Source organism: Marmota flaviventris, chromosome 17 (assembly GCF_047511675.1).
Source record: "Marmota flaviventris isolate mMarFla1 chromosome 17, mMarFla1.hap1, whole genome shotgun sequence".
NCBI classification, from domain to species: domain Eukaryota; kingdom Metazoa; phylum Chordata; class Mammalia; order Rodentia; family Sciuridae; genus Marmota; species Marmota flaviventris.
The window spans coordinates 77,914,663-77,929,317 of NC_092514.1; the positions used below are offsets into that span (position 1 = coordinate 77,914,663).

The 14,655-nt window shown below is 47.8% G+C and overlaps 2 pseudogenes; both read left to right on the top strand.

Annotated features, from left to right (window-relative positions):
• Positions 1-20: 20 nt before the first annotated feature.
• On the top strand, positions 21-1,899 carry LOC114080632 (ubiquitin-ribosomal protein eS31 fusion protein-like; annotated as a pseudogene).
• Positions 1,900-3,949: 2,050 nt separating this feature from the next.
• On the top strand, positions 3,950-11,098 carry LOC139702521 (phosphatidylinositol N-acetylglucosaminyltransferase subunit P pseudogene; annotated as a pseudogene).
• The last annotated feature ends 3,557 nt before the right edge of the window (positions 11,099-14,655 follow it).

Consider the following 14,655-nt stretch of genomic DNA (forward strand, 5'->3'; position numbering starts at 1 on the left):
CTCCGAGCGTCGAGGGAGTCCAACCTAGGAGAGACTAGGCAGGGAGTGTGGAGTGCATCCGACCGCGGCAGGCTGGAAAAGGAGCGCCGAGCGCGTTCAACCACGACCAGGCGGGGTGGAGCGCCGAGCTAATCCACTCGCAGGTGACCGGCGGGGAAAAGGGTGAAGCTATTGGGCCTAGAGCGTCCGACTGTGACGAGACAGGAAGGCGACTCTGGGACACGGCCACCCCAGTTCTGCCTCTGGGGAACAAGCTGTTGGCCTACTGGACACAGAGGTGACCGGCTGTGCTCAACGGAGCGCGACCCCCGCCCTCCTCGCTGCCGGTCCCCTCCAGCTCTCTAGCTGCCGCGTCCTCGGTGAGTCAGTCCCCGCCCTCCTCGCTGCCCATCACCTCCCACCCCCTGCTCCCCTCCCGCGGTGTCCTCGTTGAGCGGGTCCCCCCTGCTCCCCTCCTGCGGCGTCCTCGGTGAGCGGGTCCCCCCTGCTCCCCTTATGTGTCGTCCTCAGTGAGCGGGTCCCTTCTGCTCCCCTCCGTGAGCCGGTCCTTCCTACTTCCCTCCTGCAGCGTCCTCAGTAAGCGGGTCCCCCCCAGTTCCCTTCCTGCAGCGTCCTCAGTGAGTGGGTCCCCCCCTGCTCCCCTCCTGCAGCGTTTTCGGTGAGTTTTTCGGTGAGTTCCCCCTACTCCTTTCCGGCAGCTTTCCCCCCCCCCCTTCCCTCCTATGGCATCCTCCTCCCCAGTGGGTGAGTTCCGCCCTCCTCTATCTCCTCCCTTCCTGCATTTGCCCCATCTCTGAGGAGTTTCTACAGATCTGGTCTACTTGCTTCTCAACATGTTCCTCCTGCACTTAAGTGTTTCTTTCTTTCTCCTGCAGCTGAAGCTGTGAGTGGATGTCCACTCTCCAGGTTAGGTGCCTGTCCCCTGTAGTTGGTTGAGTGGTGGCCACAGAGGATACATGCTACCAGACTCTTTGAATGTGATTTATTTATTTATTTGGTATCATGGATTGAACTTAGGGGCATTCAACCATTGAGAAAAAAAATTATTTGCAGATGTATTCAAACATCTCAAAAGGAGATAGTCCTAGATTACAGGGTGAACCTTAAATCCTATGGCCAGTGTCCTTAGAAGAGAAGAGAGAGGGAGAAGACACTGGGCCAGACCACAGGAAGCAGGCAGAGATTGGGGTGCCTGGGTCACAGGGAGCATCAGGAGTTCCTGGCCACCACCAGAAGCTGGGAGAGGCTTTCAGTGGATTCTGCCTCTGAGCCTCCAGGACTGAGAGTACATGTCTGCTATTTAAGCCACCCAGCCTGTGGTACATATATGTCTATCCAGAATTCCTGGGAAAAAGTCATTTCAGCTTTCCGCCATCTGCCGTGGGACCGCCGCCGAGATGCAGATTTTCTTAAAAACCCTTATGGGGAAGACTATTACTCTCGAGGTTGAACCCTCCAACACTATAGAAAATGTAAAAGCCAAGATCCAGAATAAGGAAGGAATTCCTCCTGATCAGTAAAGTCTGATCTTTGCTGGTAAGCAACTAGAAGATGGACGTACCTTGTCTGACTAAGACATTTAGAAGGCGTCCACCCTTCATCTTGTTCTGAGGCTTCATGGTGGTGCTAAGAAAAGGAAGAACAAGTCTTACACCACTCCCAAGAAGAATAAGCATAAGAGAAAGAAGATTAAGTTGGCTGTTCTGAAATATTATAAGGTGGATGAAAATGGCAAAATTAGCTGCCTTCTCTGTGAGTGCCCTTCAGATGAATGTGGTGTGGAGTTTTATGGCCAGCCACTTTGACAGACACTATTGTGACAAGTGTTGTCTGACTTACTGCTTCAACAAACCAGAAGGCATGTAATGTATTTGAGATAATAAAAGACATGAACTAAAAAAAAAAAAAAAAAAAAAAAAAAGAAGTATTTCATGTTTATGATTCTTTTGTGTTTTGAAATATATATATACACACACATGAGATATCTTGGGGATGGAACCCAAGTCTAAATACAAAATTTATTTGTTTCATATAGACCCTGTACCTAAAGTCAAAAGGTAGTTTTATGTAATGTGTTCAGTCCACTTGCCTTTTGACTGGGCCCTGTCACATGGGGTCAGGTGAGGAATCTTCCGCCTGCAGTGTCATATCATCCTTGGAAAGTTTCAGATCCTGGAGCTGTTGGGTTCCATTTCAGGGAAGGAGAGAGGAGGGCTCTCCCTGAAGGAGGAAGGAGGGACCTACTGTGGGAGGGAAAGAGGGAGGAAAGAAGAGGGAGCTACTGTGGGAGAGGAGAGGGGAGCAGGGATCTCAGTGGTCTTGTCACCACAGTGGGTTACACAGTTCAAGTCACCAGAGGTGCCCTTTTCTGGGTCAGGTGCACCCTCTCTCCCCAGGGAAGCACTCTTTGCAGCTCCTGCTGGCCTGTAGGGCCTGCCTTGCTGTTGTCCAGCACAGGGAACCCCAGTGGCGCCAGCTCTTTACAGAGAAACACCATCATCTGTAAGTGCCTTTTTTTCCTTCCAGATTCCTTGTTTGTCAAAATAGTTTCTCTTCAAAGTAGCAGACCTGTCAGGAAGGTCCCCACACAGTTGATTCCCTGAGGCAACCAAAGATGGGATCATGCTAGCAGATTCTGAATCTGAAGGTTTGGAAGCAGCTGATGCACACCTGAACTTACAGGGCACTCAAGGTCATACTCTGGATGGAATTTGTCCACAGAAAGTCTCAGCAAAAAATGACAAAGGATACCCTTTCTCTAGGGTTTGGCCTATGATTTAATTATGTTATCTGTGAGTCTAGCACCTAAATTCACACCCTCCTTACTGTGATCCATGTTAGCATTTGTTTTTATTTCACATAAATGCTTCTTGGATCCTCTACAGTACTCCCTGCTGTGGAGTACAACTTATTTCCTTGTTGTATTAGTTTTTTAGGGCTGCCGTTGGCCTTAGAGAAGGACTTGAAGTGGCCCCTCAAGGCCAAGGGCAGCAGGAGCTTTTCCATGGGGTGCACTGGCTGTAGGACACCAAAGCCCAACAGCAGAGGTCTTGCAAGCTCTGCAGTTGGGAAAGAAGGAGACCTGTTTAGTTTGTGCTGTCCCTGCCTGGGGCTGGCCAGCAGAGGGCGGCCCCGACCTGGCCTCCGCCCCTCCCCGGCCTCCGCCCCTCCCCCCAGCCCCCACCGGAATCTGGGGACACTTATGCCTGTGGTACTCAGGCATGCAGCAAAGCTCTTGTGACTCCTCCACCTCTGCCGAAGAAGTACAGACTGCAAAAATTATTCACCTGAGCCTTCATCCAAAGCCATGATAATTGTTTCCTCTCTAATTACATTTACTTTTTGAGAATAGATCAGTGACCTTGAGCTGAGTCCACGGGGCTGTGGAGCAGCTTTCACGCCTGGAGTGGCCCTCCTGGCCTACCCTTGCTTGGCCTCCAGAGCAGGTCCATCCCATACCGCACCAGCACCATCCGTCCAGCTCTGTGAAGGACTTTGTGATGTTGAAATTGCACAGAGGATTGACCTCAAAGAGGGTCACATCCAGGCACACAGTCTAGGCCTGAGCCTGCTTAGTGAGCATGAGCCACTTGAATGCCAGGTGCAGACGGTTCCCCACCAGGATCTTGGGGACACCGGGAGTGTGCCAGAGGTGGAGGGGTGAGGAAAGCAAGGCCCTTGGATGAGCTTTGCTGTCCGTAGCACCATAAGTGACCTGGGGGCTGAGTGCTCCTACCACAAATTCATGTCCACCTAGAACCTCAGAATGGGACTTCTGTGGAAATAGGGTCTTTGCAGATGTAACTAATAAACATGGGGTCACACTGACTAGGGTGGGCCCTACTCTAATGACACGGTCCCCATAGAGGAAGGAAAGACACTGTGACACAGAGGAGAAGCCACCTAAATCAGAGGCTGGGATTGGAATGAGGAAGCCACAAGCCAAGGGATGCCCACACTGGTTGCAGTCACCAGGAGTTGGAAGGGCAGGAAGGAGCTTTCCACAGCCCTGCCTACACTGAAATCCTGGATTTCTGCCCTCCAGAACTGTGAGAAAACAAGCATCTTGGTCTTGTTGTTCTTCTTTTATTTGTGTTTTGTTTTGCTCTTGCAGTGCTAGCAATGGAACCCAGGGCCTCACGCAGGCTAGGCAAGCACTCTGGGTCTGAATGCACCCTAGCCCCATATGTTTCCTTAAGACACCAGGTACTAGTCATGTGTTAGGGCAGCCTCAGCACCCCAAGACAGGAGGCGCAGCACTGGCCACTAGTGTCCCCACTGGCAGTTGGGCTGGTCAGAGTGCCAGCCAGCAGCCGCCTGCTCACTGCTCACCCACCTGCCTGACCCCAGCAGGAAGGACCTGGGACCTGACCCAGATTCCTAGGGGCTGGATATTCTCTGTGGCAACACTGGGGCACTGCCCTGTCCAGGGCCTTGTTGTGAAGCTGTGCCTGCTTCCTGCTGTGCATGCCTCTGCCCTCAGCTCAGGTGGGTCCATAGGCCCTAGTGGGCCTGGCCTATCCCTGGCCCAATATCCTCCAAGCCCATGTGGAACCATGTGGTACCTCATCAATCTCCTGAATCCATCAGTTGACACCTCCAAAAGACCAGGGGCTGTAGCTCAGTGGTAGAGCGCTTGCCTTGCACGTATGAGGCACTGGGTTCGATCCTCAGCACCACATAAACAAAATGTAGGCATGCTGTCTATATACAACTACAAAAAAAATTAAATTAAAATTTAAAAAGACCGGCGTTTCCAATGTCGTAGACCAGGACAATACCTGGGGCAGAGGACACAGGCTTAACAGAGAACCCAGCTGTAGGTGACTGAGCTACACAGGCCTGACCCAGCTCCGTGGCTGGTCTACCACTTTCAGTCCAAGACACACAGCTAACCAGATGGCCGTCTGCTTATCTTAACACAAAGTACATACTTCTGACTCATCTGCTAAAGGTGGCAGTTACATTGTCCTCTCTAAGGACGTTGCACATGCTCCTTTATAAGTCCTCAAATGTCAAGGTGATTTGAGGACCAGTGCTCAAAAGTGTGAGCTTGCCCGGGACATGGAATGCACGGACATTGCAATAATCACTGCCTGTGAGGAGCAAGGCCACTGCCTACATGGAGTGAGTGCTCAAATATGCTCAGACACGCCCACGTGCACACTCAGCTCACACGCATGCATGTACACAGACACCAGCACATACATGAGCACATCTGTGGATGATAGGCTCACAGTGAGCACAGTGAGCCATCGAAGGGTGGCAGGCACTTGCAATGTCCACATCCAGAGCAAGCTTGGTCTCTAGACTCCAGGGGAGTGGAAGACAGCAAGAGTCATCCATGCCCCAAGGTGACCCTGGAGAAGAGGTTGGAGACTACTATGTGGGAACCACTGCTCCCTGACCACCAGGTTCTGAGAGTTGTCAGTTCCCATCACACAGGCAGTCCAGGACCCCAACAAAATCACTCCATGTCTCCTAGGGCCATTTGGATGTTGGCATGTCCTGGGCTCAGTCTCTTTTCTAATTGTCACTTAAAAAGTCAAACTAGAAAAAAATAGTGATGATTTTTTTAAAAAAAATATTTATTTGGTTGAGATGAACATACAATATCTTTATTTATTTATTTTTATGTGGTGCTGAGGATCAAACCCAGTGCTTCACTCTTTCGAGGCAAGCACTTTACCACAGAGCCACAGCCACAGCCCCAGTGATGAGTTTTAACATGATTCTCAAACATTTAAATGGTTTTTAAATTTTCATTAACAAGGAACCTGAGTCTCCACTGGGGAGAAATGGGCTGAAGATTGGGCAGGACCTTCAACCTCTGGATATACTGCGGGAGGCTGACTAGCACGTGACTGGGTCTGACTCCCCTGCTAAGAAAAAGGTATTTCTGTCTCTTGTGTGGTTATTTTGCGCAGCCCAATTAGCCCAGTTCCCCTGGAGTGACCCCTGAGTGTTTTAGTCTCGAGCAACCTGGCAATTGGCATCCCTGGGTGGGCAAAAGATCTGAGTGTTTAAGTCACCGGGAACGCAGCAAATGGTGGCCCGTATAGGGACTCCAAGATAAATATTAAAAATTTGGGGGCTGGGGATGTGGCTCAAGCGGTAGCACGCTCGCCTGGCATGCATGGGGCACTGGGTTTGATCCTCAGCACCACATAAAAATAAAATAAAGATGTTGTGTTCACCGAAAACTAAAATATTAAAAAAAAACTAGTGAGTTTGGTATTTCTCTCCAGAAGTTAAGCATGCTTAGGATTGCAGAGTATTGTGGGCTGAATTGTAGAAAGTAAGTGAATTAGACAGAAGGAAAATCTGTGACGTTAAACTTTTTAATATTGGGGAATAATTTGTCTTTAGAAAGAAAATAATAATAATTTTTATAATTCTAGAGACTCCAAATAAATGTAAAAATTATTAAGGTGATTAATGGGCTATGTTGTTGAGTCCTCTACCATGGAGAGAGCGCTTTTTTGGACTTTTTTTTAATTTTTTTTTTTAAGTTTTAGGTGGACACAATATCTTTATTTTATTTTATTTTAATTTTTAGAGAGAGAGAGGGAGAATTTTTTTAATATTTGTTTTTCAGTTTTCGGTGGACACAACACCTTTATTTTATTTTATGTGGTGCTGAGGACCGAACCCAGCGCCCTGCGCATGCCAGGAGAGCACATTACCGCTTGAGCCACATCCCCAGCCCTTTTGTGGACTTTTTTAGATTGTTTTTGTGAATCTTTATAAAAGATTTTTTGGGTTTATGTTCTAGAAGTCTGCACTAGGAGAGTGAGAAAAAGGGGGAAAATGTTGTAATGAGACATAATACAAGGATTTTTTAACCTGGAGTGAAGTAAATTTTAAATTTCTATTGTTTCTGTGAATACTTAGAAAGTTCGTACTAAACCTCTCTGCTACATTCTTGTCCTACAGATCAGGATGTCTGTAACTCAGCCATGGGGACAAAAGACTTAGCTGCTGCTGGCTATGGGGTCTATAACTAGACCTGTGGTCAGCAGTGCTTTTAACCCTTAAGTGACTTGACCTAAATGCCAAATGCAGACTGCCTTAAGATCTGATAGTAACACTGGTGTCTGCCGCTAAAACTCAACTTTTAAAGCACCCACATGCTACAAGGAGAAACACAGAATATGGGAGGACACGAGCTGCAACCACAGGTCACAGAGACAAATCAAGCTGCTACCCGCCATAGGATAGCAGACAAAATCAAACAAAATACAACAGCCAGGAAAACTCAGGGGACTTTTGCCCTGGACAATGGGCAACAGGCTCTAGGCTGTTTCCTTCACCATGGTAACCGGATGCCTTTCCGGAGAAGCAGCTTCCTGGTCCTGCCTCCTGCATTTTTGCCGGCTTCCCATTGGTTGTTCCACTGTCACTCAGACAGGACTTCTAGTCCCGCCTTCCAGCCGCTAATCTGTACTTCCTATTAAGAATGCTCACCTGTAAATGCTAACAAAAGATATATTTTTTCAGCCAAAATCTTAATTCCACAGGTTTCTACTTTGCAGCCCTAAATTTAAATTACTTTTGAGTTAAATAGCCTGACTTTTCTCTATAGTTGTGTTACTAAATAATGTTCTATTGATGAGAGATACTAAACATGCTTCTTTATATTTTGCTTTTAATTTTGGAGATTATAAGGATACTTTTGCTCACCACAGGATCCTTGCAGGCTTTTGTTCCTGTGATGAACAACAACAACAAAAAGAAAATCCTTATTCTCACTCCTGGCTATATAATTACAAAAAAAAAATAAAAATGCATACACAAGGATCTTATTTCAGTTACAACACGTGACATCACATATAAGAGTGCATTCCTAATTAAAAATAAATTGAAATGGATCCAAATATCTAAGAACCACATAGTTACATAAAGTTAATACAATTATAAGTTATGCCTTTATTCTTTTTTTTTTTTTTAAAGAGAGTGAGAGAGAGAGAGAGAGAGAGAGAATTTTTTAATGTTTTATTTTTTAGTTTTCAGCAGACACAACATCTTTGTTTGTCTGTGGTGCTGAGGATCGAACCTGGGCTGCTCACATGCCAGGCGAGCGCGCTACCGCTTGAGCCAAATCTCCAGCCCCCTTTATTCTTAATATATATTTTTCTAGGTATTTAGATAATCTATAGTTGTTAATCCATAAAATAATTAACATATGTTAAGAAACTGATGTGACTCCATTTTTGAGAAACCAGCTTCTACCTCAAGGCCTGTCCTAAGGAAGGGGGCATGACCCTTGTCATGGGAAAAACCCACAGAGCACTCCTAAGCACATACCCACCCTGCTGATTTGTTTGTCTGCAAATAACAGGAGAGATGTGCTGCGCCTGGTGTGACTCAGTCAGGCTAGGTGAGGACCCATAGCAACCCCCTAGCAACCACCAATCAGCATGAGACAGGAAAAATACCTGGGATGCCAGATGACCCCCCAGTAGTTTATGGTGGTTGATAACATGTTGGGAAACCATGTAGTTTAGCACGTACAGCCCTCGTGGCCTAAACCAATCAGTTCAAAGGAATCCCCCTCTTGTACTAATCATCCCTACCCAACTTGTTCCCGCCATTGAATGTGCTAATCAATGTTAAGAGTTGTTGTTTGACTTTCCCGTGGTATGGAATGATTTGCTGTGTGGTCATGACGCATAGAGTATCCCCCAAAACCTATAAAATCTCACTGGACAAAGGACCAGGACTCACTCCCTGGGATCGCTGCGTTGGGAACGGTTGTGAGTCCAGGCTCCAGCTTGCAATAAAGACTCCTGTGTGATTGCATCGGATTCGGCTCCTGGAGGTCTACTGGGGTCCCACGAATCTGGCATTACAATGTTTAATTGTTTAGTTAAGATATATTTGTCTTAATTGTTTTTCTTCAACAGAAAACCCATAATTTATACGTTTTATACATACATTTATCTAATGTTCTGCCTTTTAGTTACAGATATTTGAGATAAATGTATTTTGCTATAAATTTGCTTTTAAGAGAAAATACAACCTTCAAGTAATTTCTAATTCTCAAAGTTATTGTACAAACCTTTATAAGATGATAAACAAATATAATTCTACCTACAAAAATATCCAAGATCTTTAACTATATTTTCATGGACATTTCTTCTTATCAAAGTACAATAATTTGTTTAGACTCAAAGGTTTTCAAAAATTGTTCCAAAGTATAACCAGGAAAAATTCTAGAAGAAATTCTAGAAGAAAAAGATGCTTCAACAGAGAGGAAGCACACATTGGAGGTCCTAAGAAGAAATAATCTTTGAGTAAAACAAGGTCTTTATATTCTAGATTTTAATGATAAAACTATTTTCCTAAATAAAAAGATCTTTATATCATTATCTAAACATATGATATAAAAAGTTAAAACAGGGCTGGGGATGTGGCTCAAGCAGTAGTGTGCTCGCCTGGCATGCGTGCGGCCCGGGTTCGATCCTCAGCACCACATACAAACAAAGATGTTGTGTCCGCCGAAAACTGAAAAATAAATATTAAAAACTTTAAAAAAGGTTAAAACAATTTTTAAAAGAGATTTATATGTACTGGACTGACCATAAAAATTTTAAATGATTAATTCAAGGATATTTTAGGCTATTTTCCTAATTTTACTAACTGATGTGAGCTAAAATTTTGTCCATATTTTGACATGATAAAAACCTATTAAAATGTTAAGTTTATTTCCTTTAAGGAAGGTCTTTATTGCCTAATAATTCTTACTGTTTAAGCCAAAGATTAAATTTGGTGAATAAATTCACATCCTCAATTAAACACTACATATATTGAACTATTGACTTAGATCCCAATTTGCTGGGAGCCATTAGCCAAGTAGGTATGACAGTTTCCTTGCCAGCGTACCCCATGTTGCTTAGTGGAAGGACTCGTGGAAATAGGACATTTTGCAGTGACATTGCATGTAGGTGACCTTGCTCAAGGACCAAGGCGCATCCAGGTTTAGGGTGTTCCCGGTTTAGGATGATCCGAGTTTAGGGCGTTCCCGGTTTAGGACTATCCGGGTTTAGGGTGGTTCCAGGTTTAAGATTATTCCTGCTGGTAGAAAACCAACCCTGGGGTTCAGTCCCGAGTATCAAAGGAGAAAGGAAGGAAAGAAAGAAGGGAGAAAGGAGGGAAAGAGAGATGAAGAGTCAAAGACAGTCCAGGCTGTGGGGGGGGTCGCCCCCAGACTTTTTCTCAAGTTCCTTTCTTCCTCCCCCATTGCACTGCAGCTCCCCAGCTAGCACTTGTACAGAGAAATGAGCACTGAGATTGTCCAAAGCCTCAGGGAAAATGGAAAATTCACTGTCTCCATTGCCAGAAAGAATGATTTATGGGTTTGTTCTTAAACTCCCAGTTTGGCTTCATACTTTATCTTATGTGGGCTTTTATTCCTGAATCTTGGCTAAACTCCTTAGGCCTAATTACTGGCCTCAAAAATATTGGGCAGTTGCACTACCTGTCTACCTCCTTATTACCTTAGGAATCAGTCATGTCCTCTCACTTGGAATCAGCATGATGAGTACTTCTCCACTCAGCTCCATTCGTATAATCACAGATAACTATGCTAAAAATCAACAGCAGAAGAAATACCAAGCAGAGGCCATCCCACCATTAAGAGAGAGTCCTATTAGTGAAGTAAACCAAATGGTCATTCTTTTTTTTTTTTTTTTGGTTGTTGATGGACCTTTATTTTATTTTATTTTAAAGATAGATGAGAGAGAGAGAGAGAGAGAGAGAGAGAGAGAGAGAGAGAGAGAATTTCAATATTTATTTTTCAGTTTTTGGCAGACACAACATCTTTGTTTGTATGTGGTGCTGAGGATCGAACCCAGGCCGCATGCATGCCAGGTGAGCGCGCTACCACTTGAGCCACATCCTCAGCCATGGACCTTTATTTAATTTATTTTATTTTATATGTGGTGCTGAGAATCTAATCCAGTGCCTCAACATGCTAGGCAAGTGCTCTACCACTGAGCCATAGCCACAGCCCAAAATGTTCTTTCTTGCAGCCAAAGAACTTTACACCAAAACTGAGTTGCATGTAAAGATGCTAATATCAAGCACTATGTTTTGACAGAATAATTTTGACCATAATTATCTATTTTCTCTTATTATTGCTCAATATTTAAACGTAAAAAATGAAAGTTGTTCTTAAGTAAATTTTAATTAACATTGTAAATGTTTTCAAATATCCATAATTAATAGAATAAATAAAACACTGCATTTCCCTAAAAAAAAGTTTTGCGTCCAACTGGGGCAACTAGGGGGCATGGGGGCATTTATGAAGATGGATAGCACAGGCCAGAAGCAGACCTGGAGAGCCATGAGCGGCTCTGGGAGGTCCTGCTGATGCCGCCTCTGAGGCAGGGGTCAGTTGAGGCTTTAGCTTGCAACCCTCAGATGACAGGCATCCATCTCACAGGCCCGAGGTGGTCAGCATCCTTGGAAGACCCGTGAGGACACTGTGAATGAAGAAAAGCTCCTTGGCTGGCCGAGGCGCCCCCTGCTGTTGGAGTTGTGTGGCTTAGGAGTGGGCAGGGCAGTCCCATAGGAAGGAGTGTGGAAGGCTTGGAGAGGGTTTACCTGGGAAAGCTGGGACTGGGGCGGTAGGAAACACGCAGCCCCGTGGCTGGAGGGGGGTGACCAGAACCTCAGAGCCTGCGCCACCTGAGGGGCCAAGGAGAAGACTGGTCCAGAGCCCAGCGGGAGGGAGGTCTGAGGGTGTAAACTGGTAGAAAACCAACCCTGGGGTTCAGTCCCGAGTATCAAAGAAGAAAGGAAGGAAAGAAAGAAGGGAGAAAGGAGGGAAAGAGAGATGAAGAGTCAAAGACAGTCCGGGCTGTGTGTGGGGGGGGGAGGTCAGCAAGCCCCCGGCCTCCAGCACCTTGCTGGCCTCTCAGAAGTGGTGTGGGAGGCCCAGAACCTGGCTGTCTTGATCATGCCCCTAAAGCCCATGGAGGAGAAGGCCAAGGCCCAGCCAGCGCAGAGCCTTCTCATCAGAAGGCGTCTTCCCTCAACAGGCTCCCTGCCCAATGCTGCGCTCAGGCTTGAGACCTGGGGGGCTGTTAGCTCAGGCTGGGGTGCAGCGCGAGCCCATGTCCGGTCTCTGGGGCTGAGGGGCCACACTCACCAGAGCTGCAGCTTCACCCTCTGGCCTAGTCATCCAGCAGGATGGTGGATCCCTGTGTAAGTGTGGGCAGGGCTTAGGAGTGGGCCGGCTGCAGAGGGCTTCTCCAGCTGCCTCTCAGGAGAGCACTGCAGGAAACCAGACTCCTGGGAGAGAGAGGGTTTACAGGGAGATGGAGACCGGTTTGCCCCACCTACCTGCCCGCACCTCCAGCGGCCACCAACTGTCCCCTCCTCCCTCAGCATCACTGCCCGCCTCTCTGAGGACCCACCCACCCACTGGGCAGCCATCAGCCCTGCTCTCTGACTGGGCCCCCCGAGTCCCCAGGGGGTGGGGACACAAGCCAGGAGAGTTAGGTTTGCCCTGTGGCCTGGGCTTGGACCTTCTGCCCCCATGAGCTGTTCTCAGGCTACAGGGAGCCCACATGTGACGTGGTGGCCAGCGAGTTTCCTGTGGGGCTGTGGCCGGGTGGGTGCTGTGCCCTGTCCTGGCTGCCCCTCCTTCCTTCCCACCACCTCTGTCCCTCACTCTGAAGGCCTCACACTGCACACAAGGCTTCAGCACAGGCTGACTTCCTAGGGGCCAGGGTGAGGGGCCATTCTGTGGCCGAGTCCTAAGGTCCACACTAGGGACCTGAAACAGGAGTGCAGAGGTAGGGTGAGATGGGAAGCGAAACTGTGGCACAGGCTGCACTCTATCCCAGGAGGCTGCAGGGGGGCTCTGAGCTGCAGCTGTGGTAGTGTTCACCCTTCTCTCCCCAGGCTTTTCTTGTCATCAGTATACATTTCTTCTGAAAGGAAAGAAACGCTGGTGACAGAACTCAGGGCCTTGTGCATGCTAGGCAAGCTCTCTGCCACTAAGTTACACCCTGGTACTAAAAAAATTAATGAATATCTGGTTCCAGGGGTTGAACATGGGGACACTTAATTACTGAGTCACAGCCCCAGTCCTTTTAGTTTTTTATTTAGAGACAGGGTCTCACTAAGTTGCTTAGGGCCTTGCTACGTTTCGAGGCTGGCTTTGAACTTGTACCTGCCTCAGCCTCTGAGTCACTGGATTACAGGCATGCGTCCCTGCACTGGGCTCCAATAAAAAAAAAAAAAAAAAAAAATATATATATATATATATATATATATATATATATATATATATATATATATATTTAGTTGTAGTTGGACACAATACCTCTATTTTATTTATCTATTTTTATGTGGTGCTGAGGATCAAACCCAAGGCCTTGCAGGTGCTAGGTGAGCACTCTACCCCTATACCACAACCCCAATAAATATTTTTAAGAAAAATGTCCTTCCTCACTCCAGCAGAGCGCATTCTTCTGCTTTCCTGAGAAACCACCGCCTGGGCCACTTCTGGTGTGCTGGGGGCTGCGCCGTGTGGTTGGGACACAGGTGTGGAGGCCAGAGGAAAGGAGGACACAGCAGCTGAAGGGGGCCTGGAGAGCGCCCAGCAGCCCTCCCAGAAGAGGTACCAGAAAACTCAGTCACAAGACCCCAAGCCTGGGGCAGCGAGGCCCGCAGGGCCTTGTGGTCCTTGGTCTGTTGCAGGCGGGACTCTCGTGGAAGGTGTCACTAAGCACTGGGATCCAGAGACTCGCCCGGGAAACTTGATGGGCATGTCCCACCCTGTCCTTTTGAGGGCTGGGTCCCCAGCACTCTGGGACCCGCTCGCTGCCTGTGTGCGCAGCCAGCGGCGGGGCTTGGGGAAGGGGACGCCAGGCCGGACAATGAGCGCCCTGGGAACCCCGCCCGGTCCTGCTCAAGTTCCTGCTCCGAGGAGACCACGGGGTGGCAAAGCCAGGAGAGCCCGGCTAGCCTGCAGGACCGCGCCTGGCCACCGGGTAAGGCCAGCGCGGTGTGCGCGAGGCCGGGAGGGTTCCGGGAGCGCGCGCGGGTGCCAGGCACAGTGTTGGGGAGCGCTGGGGACCAGGAGGGACCCAGCAGCAGTGGTGGGATGCGGGGCGGGGCAGTGCGGGGCTGGGAGGGAGGGGAGGTGCGGCCGGAGAGGCGGTGGGAGAGTGGGGGGCCCGGGGAGCCCGTGTGGGGTGAATGCGCAATGGAGCCACCGGCCCCAGGGTCTCCGGGGTCCACGTCCAGACGTACATGTAGTTCACCTTCTTGTTGAGAGGGTGGCCCTTGAGGCCCACCTTGAGGTGTTCTTTCTTAGGAGACTCCCTCTTCCTAAGGCAAAGAGCTCTTGTCCTTAAGGCAAGGGCAGTATTAGACCTTCCCTTGACAAAGGGGTCCCAACACCCAGAATTGGGGCTGATTTTCCTTGCTATCTTCTCTATTCTCGGATGTTCTTTAGATGTATTTAACTATTTTTAATCAGCATTTCTAATCATTTTTAGCAGAAAGTTTGGTTAAGCAATCTGTAAGGCTTCATTTATTCACTCATTATTTTAGTGTATTCCTATTGAAAACCCACAACACACTGGCACTGGGGGTAATCCTGGGTACTGGAGAACAAGAGGACTATGATGATTACGT